General features: G+C 34.9%; 1 long non-coding RNA gene across 1 annotated transcript; it reads right to left on the bottom strand.

Annotated features, from left to right (window-relative positions):
- Positions 1–11526: 11526 nt before the first annotated feature.
- LOC142219749 (uncharacterized) lies at positions 11527–13091 on the bottom strand. Its single transcript, XR_012717741.1, has 2 exons — positions 11754–13091; positions 11527–11673 (listed from the first exon to the last, which is right to left on the bottom strand). It is a non-coding gene; the product is annotated as an uncharacterized LOC142219749 (long non-coding RNA).
- Positions 13092–13317: the final 226 nt, after the last annotated feature.

Below are 13317 nucleotides of genomic sequence, written 5' to 3'. Positions count from 1 at the left end.
ATTAGTGTTCATTTGGAACTCAACCAGAAAAGAACGATTTTTGATTTGAGATTTCAAATGGAGCTCACTGCAATTGTTGTCAATTACAATTAATTGTACACAGGTAATAAAAATATGTTTGTATTTAGATAAATAAACAAATGTAGTCCTTAGTGACGAATACTTGTTGCGGCTAATAACCTCCAGTACTCATACGCACTATGCGTCATAAATAGTTATACGCACCATGGTACTCTATAAGTAAACAATGCCATTTTTGTACCCACCACCATAGAATGGTGACGGGGGTATAATAAGTTTATCATTCCGTTTGTAACACATCGAAATATCGATTTCCGAATATATAAAGTATATATATTCTTGATCAGGGAGAAATTCTAAGACGATATAACGATGTCAGTCTGAAGTGTTGCCAACTCCCCAAGGCCAAAAAGCACCAAAAATATATTATAAATTCTAACATACCACCTTCCGCCACAAAATCGAAAATTAAATACTCTACGAAAAAAAAAAAAAAAAACTTCCGAAGATGTACCTATTATAGAACTTTTGTGAATTGAATTTTAAGAAGTTAAGGTGGGTATTAAGATCGAGTTTAGCTGCTAAAATAGTCATTTGTTGACAATTACAATTTCTTTAATAATTCATTTTAAGGAATACAAACTTTGTGAAAATTTGCTTTTGGCTATTCCCCATTAAGTTATAATAAAATTTTCAGCAAATATGCATAATTTTATGCCTTTTTACTGATATAGTTTTCACTTTAGCGGCAAAACTCGAACTTAGTACTCACCATTATGAACCGCTATTCAAGTATACACTTTGATCAGTTTTAATGCTTTGGTCCAATTCATTTTGATCAGTGATGTTTTTCAACTTTCAAAATATTAATATGTGGAAAGAGTCTATATTAATATATGGAAGGAGTCTTATTTCAGTTGTGCGTGCTTTTGTGAATTTAATACAAACGTTTTTAATGACATCTTTACCAAATTCGAAAATTCGACACTCATCGCTCGACTTTCCTACAGAATACCCTAAATAACAATATTAATTAAAAAACAAGTATGTACGGCCGTAAGTTCGGCCAGGCCGAAGCTTATGTACCCTCCATCATGGATTGCGTAGAGACTTCTTCTAAACACTGCCATCCACAATCGAATTACTTGAGTTGCGGTAACGCTTGCCGATGGCAAGGTATCTTAAAACCTCCTAACACCGTCTTCTAAATTTTATGTAAGTCCATTCGTGGTATATATTAAATCAAAAAAAAAAGATCGATCCAATACGTATATAATTCAGTTTGACAAAGTAGACATAAAATTTTGACAAAATTTTCTACAGAAATAAAATTTTAACAAAATTTTCTATAGAAATAAAATTTTCACAAAATTTTCTATAGAAATAAAAATTTTCACAAACTTTTCTATAGAAAGAAAATTTTGACAAAAATGTCTACAGAAATAAAATTTTAACAAAATTTTCTATAGAAATAAACTTTTGACAAATTTTTCTATAAAAATAAAATCTTGGTAGATTATTTTTGGCTCGAGTGGCAACCATAATTATGAACCGAATAAAATTTGAACAAAATTTTCTATAGAAATAAAATTTTAACAAAATTTTCTCTAGAAATAAAATTTTGACAAAATTTTCTATAGAAATAAAATTTTGGTAGATTATTTTTGGCTCAGTGGCAAACATGATTATGAACCGATATGGACCATTTTTTGTGTGATTGGACCAATTTTGGTATGTTTGTTAGCGACCATACACTAACACCACGTTCCTAATTTGAACCGGATCGGATGAATTGTGCTCCTACAAGAGGCTCCGGAGGTCAAATCTTGAGAACGTTTTATATGGGGGCTATATATAATTATGGACCGATATAGACCAATTTTGCACGGTTTCTAGAGACCATATACCAATACCATGTACCAAATTTCAGCCGGATCGAATGAAATTTGCTTCTCTTAGAGGCTCCGCAACCCAAATCTGGGGATCGGTTTATATGTGCGCTATATATAATTATAGACCGATGTGGACCAATTTTTGCACGGTTGCTAGAGACCATATACCAATACCATGTACCAAATTTCAGGCGGATCGGATGCAATTTGCTTCTCTTTGAGGCTTCGCAAGCCAAATGTGGAGATCGGTTTATATAGGGGCTATATATAAATATGGACCGATGTGGACCACTTTTTGCATGATTGTTAGAGACCATATACCAACACCATGTACCAAATTTCAGCCGGATCGGATGACATATGCTTCTCTTAGAGGCCCCACAAGCCAAATCTGGGGATCGGTTTATATGGGGGCTATATATAATTAAGGACCGATATGGACCAATTTTTGCATGGTTGTTAGAGACCATATACCAACACCATGTAGCAAATTTCAGCCGGATCGGATGAAATATGCTTCTCTTAGAGGCTCCAGAAGCCAAATCTGGGGATCGGTTTATATGGGGGCTATATATAATTATGAACCGAAATGGACCAATTTTAGCATGGTTTTTGGAGACCATATACCAACACCATGTACCAAATTTCAGCCGAATCGGATGAAATTTGCTTCTCTTTGGGGCTCCGCAAGCCAAATATGGGGATCGGTTTATATGGGGGCTATATATAATTATGGACCGATGTGGACCAATTTTTGCATGATTGTTAGAGACCATATACCAACACCACGTACCAATTTTCAGCCGGATCGGATGAAATATGCTTCTCTTAGAGGCTCCACAAGCCAAATCTGGGGATCGGTTTATATGGGGGCTATATATAATTATGGACCGATGTGGACCAATTTTTACATGATTATTAGAGACCATATACCAACACCACGTACCAAATTTCAGCCGGATCGGATGAAATATGCTTCTGTTAGAGGCTCCACAAGCCAAATCTGAGGGTCCCTTTATATGGGGGCTATACGTAAAAGTGGACCGATATGGCCCATTTTCAATACCATCCTACCTACATCGATAACAACTACTTGTGCCAAGTTTCAATTCGATAGCTTGTTTCGTTCGGAAGTTAGCGTGATTTCAACAGACGGACGGACGGACGGACGGACGGACATGCTTTGATCGACTCAGAATTTCACCACGACCCAGAATATATATACTTTATGGGGTCTTAGAGCAATATTTCGATGTGTTACAAACGGAATGACAAAGTTAATATACCCCCATCCTATGATGGAGGGTATAATAATCAATACCAACTTCATAACAATCAAATTCTATATTTGGCAATAAATTTGAGTTTCTTCGGCTCTTGAAAGTCTAATCAAAATTTTTGTATCAATTAAACTTAATACTGTTCAAAATAAAAAAAGCACCAAAAGCACTAAATGAACATGCCAGAAAGCACCAAGTTGGCACTAAATTTGGTGCTAAAAGCACCAAATTGGCAACACTGTCAGTCTGTCCGTCCGTCTGTCTGTCTGTTGTAATTATGCTACACTCTTCAATAATGAAGCAATTGTTCGGAAATTTTGCACAAACTCGTCTTTTGTCTGTAGGCAGGTCAAGTTCGCAGATGGGCTATATCGGTCAAGGTTTTAATATAGTCCCCATATAAACCGACCTCCCGATTTGGGGTCTTGGGCTTATAGAAATCGAAATTCTTATTCAATTTACCTGAAATTGGAAATCTAGAGGTATTGTAGGACCACAAATACGTGTGCCAAAAATTGTGCGTCTCGGTCCATGTTTTGGCATAGCCCCCATATAGACCGATCTCCCGATTTTACTTCTTGGGCTTATAGAAACCGTAGTTTTTATCCAATTTGCCTGAAATTGGAAATCTATTTTCGGGTCATAAAGAGGTGTGCCGAAAACGGTGAGTATCGGTCCATATTTTAGTATAGCCCCCATAATAACGATTTCCCGATTTAACTCCTTGGGTTTCTAGAAACCGTAGTTTTTATCTGATTTGCCAGAAATTGTAAATATTCTGCTATTTTAGGCTCACAAAAACGTGTATCAGATTAAGTTTTTATCGGTCCATTTGTTAATGCCTCCATATAGACCGACTTCACTTCTTGAGAGTGTAGAAGGCGCACTGATCATGAAAATTGCTTGAAACTCAATGTAAAATTTCCAGATTTTACTTCTACAGATTTAAGATGTTAATGATTCCTCTAAAACTCAAACAAAAATGGTTCTTATAAATCCAGAATCTGATATAGTCCTCATAGTTGAAATCTTTAAATTTATCTTCGGGAAGTATCCTCAAGTCCTCAAGCCCTCCTGAAATTTCAAAGGAAACCCTAATATTTGGTTCATAGTGGTGGGTATTTAAGATTCGGCCCGGCCGAACTTAGTGCTGTATATACTTGTTGTTTATATTAGAGGTGTGCACGTGAGTAATATTTTGCTCACGCACACTCACGATGGAGCAATCTTATTCATGCACACTCACTCACAATATTTTTTGGTAGGACTCACGCGCACGCACGCCCACGAAAAGAAAATTTGTACTTACGAAAATCTTTCAAAAGTCGTGACTCATGACAAATATTGTGACTCATGAAAAACCTCGTGACTCATGAATAATTGTATGAGTAAATTACCTATGGGACCTGACTGAAAACATGAGCGTTATAAAACTCTTAGCACCTAGGATGTCACTAAATGATAAATGAATTCAACTCGTAAGTATTTTACGTTCGTAGGCGGAATTATTTTCGTGAGCGTGTTTTTTCGCAATTCGTTACTCACGCACACTCACGAAGATATTATTTTCGTGACTCACGCTCATGCACGACATTTGGTTAGCTAATGCGGTTTTGACAATATATGGTATAGTTTGGGATATATCAGACAATACGGAACTATATTTATGCCCTAACGTCATTCCACAGCGTTTGTGCCATTTGCCCGAAACATAGTTGTTTGGCTTTCAACAAAACAGCATGTGCGAACAGCTGATTCAAAGGCAACAAATTAAACGATTTTTGCACTGTATCGTTACGGGAGACGAAAAGTGGATCTACTACAACAATCGCAAGCGAAAAGAAGCATAAACGGCCGTAAGTTGGGCTAGGCTGAATCTTATGTACACTCGACCATGGATTGCGTAGAAATATCTACTGAAGACAGTTATACACACTCGAATTACTTAGGGTTGTGGTAGCACTTATCGATGGCAAGGTATCTTAAATCTTCTTAAAATTGTCTTCTAATTTGTAATTTATTCCTTATGGAGTCTATATTAAAAAAGGCATATTAAATTCCTATATAAGCCACCTCAGTTCATGGTCGGTTTATATAGAGGAATGTAAAAATAATTATGAATCGATATGTACCAATTTTCATATGGTTAGGTTAGGTTAGGTGGCAGCCCGATGTCTCAGACTCACTTAGAGTATTCAGTCCATTGTGATACCACATTGGTGAACTTCTCTCTTATCACTGAGTGCTGCCCGATTCCATTTTAAGCTCAATAACAAGGGACCTCCTTTTTATAGCCGAGTCCGAACGGCGTTCCACATTGCAGTGAAACCACTTAGAGAAGCTTTGAAACCCTCAGAAATGTCACCAGCATTACTAAAATTCAGGAAAAATATTCAGTTAGGCTTTCGCTTTTCCAAATCCGAATTGCCGGGCCTCACGCTTGACACCTGCCATCAGATTTTGTACAGCCACCTTGTCCACCTTCTTCGCCGCAGAAAGCCACTTTGCCTTGAACTGCTGCTCGTCCTTAGCAGTTTTTTTGGTCTTCTTTAGGTTCCGCTTGACAATAGCCCAGTATTTCTCAATTGGGCGGAGCTCTGGCGTGTTGGGAGGGTTCTTGTCCTTGTGAACCACCTGCACGTTGTTGGCGGCGTACCACTCCATGGCCTTTTTACCGTAATGGCAAGATGCCAAATCCAGCCAAAACAGTACGGAACAACCGCGTTTCTTCATGAAAGGCAGCAGACGTTTATTCAAACACTCTTTCACGTAAATTTCTTGGTTGACAGTCCCGGAAGCTATGAAAATGCTGCTTTTCAAGCCACAGGTACAGATGGCTTGCCAAACCAGATATTTCTTTGCGAACTTTGACAGTTTTATGTGCTTGAAAATATCTGCTACCTCTCCCCTTCCTTTTGCCGTATAAAACTCCTGTCCCGGAAACTGCTTGTAGTCGGCTTTGACGTAGGTTTCGTCGTCCATTACCACGCAGTCAAACTTCGTCAGCATCGTCGTGTACAGCCTCCGGGATCGCGCTTTGGCCGCCGTATTTTGCTTATCATCGCGATTTGGAGTCACTACCATCTTGTAAATCGATAGTCCGGCTCGTTTTTTGGCTCAATGCACGGTTGTAGACGATACACCCAGCTTATTTGCGGCATCTCGGAGAGAGAGGTTAGGGTTTCGCTTGAAACTACCGGCAACTCTCTTTGTCGTCTCAGCGGCTTCCGGATTTCGATTTCCCCCCGATCCAGACTTCCTGGCTGTCGACAAACGTTCCCCAAACACTTTAATTACATTTGTAACGGTTGATTTGGCAACTTTTAGCGATTTTGCCAGCTTTGCGTGCGAGTAGCTCGGATTTTCGCGATGCGCGAGCAAAATTTTGATATGCTGCTCTTCTTGCTTGGACGGCATTTTGACAACTGAAGAGTGAATTCCAAAGTCAAAATAGGAGCAACATTCTACACACACACACCTTCAAAATGAGGGGTGTTCAGGTTTTTTAAATGCAAAATTGAAAGAAATACGTCAAGTTTATATTGACCAAATTTTGACCGTATCACCCTTTACCCTTGCACATACTCTGTAAATTTCAATACATCCCATATTATCATCTAAAAGAAATTTGTGTATATCGAAATAATTCATTGACCTGTGTCCGTACAATGGACTCCTCCAAAGTTCCCCTTCTTTGCGTACGCCTTAAGCAAAAGACTCGTATAAAACGACAAATTACAGGAAGTAAGCTGCAGATAATGTATCATTCGATATTTACCATTGTACTCTTGTGTGTTTTACGAGTATTTATTCCGTTTTGTTTTACTGCTCCCCATACGAAGAATACATAGAGGATAGAAATGGATAAATTTTCATTTCATTTGCCCTAATACAAATCCCACTGTAAGCTATTCTTTGCTAGTGTTGTTGTAGTTGTTGCTCTAATATTTGTTAAACAAAAGTCTATTCGTAATTTTGTTTTCTTTGTGCAAAATTTATTGTAACTCGTTTAGGGATTTCCTTGTTCATGGATCCATGTTCGGATGGAATTTTTCCCATGGGGTCATGTACATTGGTCTGGTGACAAAAACGTAACTTAGTGTTGTTTTTTTATTTACAAAGTATATTGTGTGATAAGTAGATGTTTAGTGGTATTCTATTTTATGAAAAGTTTGTCTGTAAACTAAACATACACAGGAAGAACAACAAACAAGTATATACATAAGTAAGTTCGGCCAGGCCGAATCTTAAATACCCACCACCATGAATCAAATATAATAATTTCCTTTGGAAATTTCAGGGGGGTTTGATGACAGATATTTTCCCAAGCAGATCAGTTCAACCAGTACGCTTCCCACAGATAAATGTAAAGATTTTACCTATGACGACTAGATCAGATTCTGAATTTATAAGAACCATTTTTTGTTTGAGCTTTAGAGGAATCATAAACATCTCTTGTAAGTGTGCAAGAAAATGATGTAATAACGCCTTGATTTGAAATCTATAATCTGTGGATTTTCATCCACATCATTATTTAAATGACTACGAAAAGTAAAATCTGGAAATTTTGCATTCAGTTTCAAGCAATTTTCATGATCAGTGCACCTTCTATACCCTCAATAAGTGAAATCGGTCTATATGGAGGCTTTACCAAATGGACCGATAAAACTAAATCATATACACTTTGTTATGGGTCTTAAATGCGAGTATATTTTCAATTTGTGGCAAATCGCATAAAAATTACAATTTCTAGAAACCCTAGAAGTTAAATCGGGAGATCGGTTTATATGGGGGCTATATCAAAACATGGTCCGGTAATCAGCATTTTCGGCGCATCATTTTGTTTTTCTAGAATACCTCTAGATTTCCTATTTCAGGCAAATTGGGTAAAAACTACGGATTCTAGAAGCACAAGAAGTAAAATCGGGAGATCGGTCTATATGGGGGCTATATCAAAACATTGACCGATACTTACCATTTTCGGCACACGTCTTTAGGGTCCTAGAATACCTCTAGATTTCTGATTTGAGGCAAATTGGGTAAAAATTACGGATTCTAGAAGACCAAGAAATAAATTCGGGAGATCGGTCTATATGGTGGCTATATCAAAACATGGTCCGGTACTCACCATTTTCGGCACACGTCTTTAGGGTCCTAGAGTACCTCTAGGTTTCAAATTTTAGGTCAATTGGATTAAAACTACGGAGTAAGAAGTTAAATCTGGAGATCGGTCTATATGGAGGCTATATCAAAACATGGACCGATACACCCATTTTTGGCACACCTCTTTATGGTCCTAAAATACTTCTAGATTTCCAATTTCAGGCAAATCGGATAGAAAATACACTTTCTAGGCACCCAAGAAACAAAATCGGGAGATCGGTCTATATGGGAGCTATTCCAAAACGTGGACCGATTCATTAAATTTTCGGCACACCCATTTGTGGTCTTAAAATACCTCTAAATTTCTAATTTCAGGCAAATCAAATAAAAACTACGGTTTCTAGAAACCAAAGACCCCAAATCGGATGATAGGTTTATATGGGAGCTATATCAAAATCTGGACCGATATAGCCCATCTTCGAACTTGACCTGCGTGTAAACAAAAGGCAATTCTGTGCCAAATTTCAGGACAGACAGGCGGACAGACGGACATGCTTATATCGGCTTAGAATTTCTCCCTGATCAAGAATATATATATATATATATATATATATATATATATATATATATATATATATATATATATATATATATATATATATATATATATATATATATATATATATATATATATATATATATATATATATATATATATATATATATATATATATATATATATATATATATATATATATATATATATATATATATATATATATATATATATATATATATATATATATATATATATATATATATATATATATATATATATATATATATATATATATATATATATATATATATATATATATATATATATATATATATATATATATATATATATATATATATATATATATATATATATATATATATATATATATATATATATATATATATATATATATATATACTTTATATAGTCCGAAATCGATATTTCGATGTGTTACAAACGGAATGACAAACTTATTATACCCCCGTCACCGTTCTATAGTCGTGGGTATAAAAAAAGGTTAGGAAAACTTGTATAGAAAACATTGTTTTGTATAGAAAACATTGTTCGATTCTCTGTCCAGGCGGAAGAAAAATATATAAAAAAAAATTATAAAACCAAATAATTTCTTCTACATTGTTTTGTATTACAGAAAAAGGTAAAAAATTTTTTCAAAATTTTATTTCTATAGGAAATTTGGTCAACATTTTTTTTCTACAAACAATTTTGTCAAACATTTATTAACATAGCAAATTTGTGGGGGAGGAATATTTTGAAAATTCTATAAAAACATCAAGAATTCTACAAATCTACTAAACAGTAAAAAAATCAACGTTTTTGGTAGAATTCTACTACATAAGAAGTAATATTTTCGTTCAGAAACACATGATGTCTGAACTCCCACTTTTTTATCTCTCGAGCATTTGATATACGATCAGAATTTTTTCAATACTGATTTTCTACTACGAGCTCCTTGCATTATTTCTTTTTATACCCTCCACCATAGGATGGGGGTATATAATAACTTTGTCATTCCGTTTGTAACACATCGAATTATTGCTCTAAGACCCCATAAAGTATATATATTCTGGGTCGTGGTGAAATTCTGAGTCGATCTGAGCTAACTTCCGAACGAAACAGCTATCGACTTGAAACTTGGCACAAGTAGTTGTCATTTATGTAGGTAGGATGATATTGCAAATTGGCCATATCGGTCCACTTTTACGTATAGCCCTCATATAAACGGACCCCCAAATTTGGCTTGCGATTGCTCTAAAGAAGCAAATTTCATCCGATCCGGCTAAAATTTGGTACATGGTATTAGTATATCGTATCTAACAACCTTGCAAAAATCCCCAGATTTGACCTCTGGAGCCTCTTAGAGGAGCAAAAGTCATCCGATCCGATTGAAATTTGGTATGTGGTGTTAGGTTAGGTTAAAGCGGCAGCCTGATTAAGATTCAGGCTCACTTAGACTATTCACTCCATTGTGATTAGTATATGGTCTCTAACAACCATGCAAGAATTGGTCCATATCGGTCCATAATTATATGGACCGATATGGACCACAAAAATATAATTTTTGTGGGGAATTTTAATTTTAAATTGGGGATTTTTGGAGATAAAATAAAGTGGAGGAAATGTATTCATATTTGTTTTGTGTCATGTGTTAGTTTGTTTGTTTTTCTGGGTTAAGGTTTTGTTTGTTTTTTTTTTTTTGTTTTTTTGTTGGCAATTTCCTTTGGGAAAACTGAATAACCACACAACCCAAATAAAGTGACAGGTGTTAAATTGACATATTTGGGTCATGCTATTTACTTACTTCATATATAATCTGGAATTTATTACATTTAATAAAGGCTCTTATGCAAAATGGATTCATAAATTCTTTACGAAGTTATGTTTAGCCTTGAATTTTATTTCAGGATTTTCATGACTTAAATAGCAGCTGGTATATGAGAAAATTAAGAATTGGTCAAAACGTCTGTGAAATAAAGTGTTGAAAAACATCTTCTATTTTTTAACTCTGTTTTGCTATTCAATCAAGATACAAAAGGTCAACAAACTTGAAGACGATTTCATTAGTTTTGAATCTGAATTATTAAATCCAAAATGACCTTAGTTAAACAATATATCTTTCATATAAAGATACCCATTTTCAAAGTCAAATTACTTAAATCTTAACATGAGGACAAAACGACTTCATTGAAGAGTTTACCGACTTTTGGATAAAGAAAAATTTTATATCAGAGAAATTCGTCTTCTGTGCTAGCAAACATTTTTAGGGCAAGCAATATTTTGGCCTCACGACAATATATGTTTGGTGTAAAATGTGATATGTATATTAGATAGGGTCGCGAAAAAAAGTTCATGCAGTCACCCCCCAGTTTTGTAGCATATTTGAAGACAATTTCAGAACACTAAAACTTTTTTTTTTCCGTGCACCCTACGACCCCCCGAAATGCAATTTACTGTACTGTGTCGTCATTTGAAGTCCGATCGAAAAGAAACGCATATCGTTGTTCATGGTTGATCAGGGGCTATATTTCGTGCATTGGTCATTTTTGACTCCGACGTCAAATTTGATTTTTAATTTTTTTATTTCGCTTCGTATACCCCTATGATGCCCATTTCTTATAACCATTATAAAGATCTTATCAAAATATGAAACTTTTGCTTTGGAAGTATTTAATTATATTCATAAACAAAAATGTTACAGAGATTTTAAAAAGTCAATAGGTCACCCTACACCATCAAATAGCTTTTGCTGTGTTGTCATGATATCCGATCGAAACCACATGCACATCGTTATTCACATCTACGAAATTAATTTGAAAGGTATTTAATATACACAAACTGTTTATCTGTAAATTTCTAACCGTATCATTGTATACATACTCGTTGTGTGCACTACGACATTTTCTGCGTTATGCAAAGTTCTTGTGTTTTTGCTTGAACAACTTGAGAGCCTACTGTTTTAAAATCTAACAATCAATCTAACAATAAAAGTAAGTGGTAACGGAATTGTGGAAAATTACGAAGATCGTTATGCTGCTTACACATTGGTTAAATTTCTGCCTTTCAACATCTGACTACGCCGTATTTTTTTTTGCGTTTTCTTGTCATCTTCACAATGGTGAGCAATGTTGTCACATGAGTAAATACTTTAAACAAGAAAATATTAGATTAGATTTGTATTTGATTTGAGTACATTTCATGTTTATTAATTGTACAATTTTATTATGCGGCTAACAACTTTTTAGAATTAATTTATAACAAATCCTGTCTAGAATCAAGTTTACTATGTTGTTGGCGACTTTTAATTTTGGATATTATATAACGCAATCGTTTATCGTCTGTAACATGACTAGTAGATTCATTTTTAACCTGCTTTCTTTAAATATAAAAGGAATTCAATAACTTGATGATTTGTTGGTAATTTAGTTTTGTCGATAACCCGAGCTTCGAATTTCATTTTGTTTTCACTTTTTTCAAATACTATCAACAGCCTTCTCTCACAAAAATATGGACAGACTTAAGAAATCATGTAGCGAAAGTGTTTGTTAGATTTTTTGCTAGAACAATTTGAGAGCCTACTGTTCTCAAATTGTTCTAGCAAAAACACATGCACTTTGCATAACGCTGAAAATGCCATAGTGCACACAACGAGTATGTATACAATGATACGGTTAGAAATTTACAGATAAACAGTTTGTGTGTATTAAATACCTTTCAAATTAATTTCGTAGATATGAATAACGATGTGCATGTGCTTTCGATCGGATATCATGACAACACAGCAAAAGCTATTTGATGGTGTAGGGTGACCTATTGACTTTTTAAAATCTCTGTAACTTTTTTGTTTATGAATATAATTAAATACTTCCAAAGCAAAAGTTTCATATTTTGATAAGATCTTTATAATGGTTATAAGAAATGGGCATAATAGGGGTATACGAAGCGAAATAAAAAAATTAAAAATCAAATTTGACGTCGGAGTCAAAAATGACCAATGCACGAAATATAGCCCCTGATCAACCATGAACAACGATATGCGTTTCTTTTCGATCGGACTTCAAATGACGACACAGCACAGTAAATTGTATTTCGGGGGGTCGTAGGGTGCACGGAAAAACAAAAGTTTTCGTGTTCTGAAATTGTCTTCAAATATGGTACAAAACTGGGGGGTGACTGCATCAACTTTTTTTTTTGCCTTAGGCCGTGACCCTACCTAATGTATATGTCTATATGCCTCTTTGATCATTTTATACATACATTTGAAAAGTGATTAATGTCTCTTATTCTTCGAAGATATATCTTTTAATGAAATGTGTTTATTATCCTTGAGGATAATACTAAAACTAATTCTCGTACATGGATTACCGCAAAGCACTGCAATCAATAATAAGTCTTAGAAGTTTTGTCAATCCAAAGAATTCATAATCAATTTGGGGGTTAAAAT

This window comes from Haematobia irritans, chromosome 1 (genome assembly GCF_050003625.1).
Source record: "Haematobia irritans isolate KBUSLIRL chromosome 1, ASM5000362v1, whole genome shotgun sequence".
Classification (NCBI taxonomy): Eukaryota; Metazoa; Arthropoda; class Insecta; order Diptera; family Muscidae; genus Haematobia; species Haematobia irritans.
Note: the sequence above shows the minus strand (reverse complement) of the source record. Positions and strands in the feature narration are given on the sequence as shown.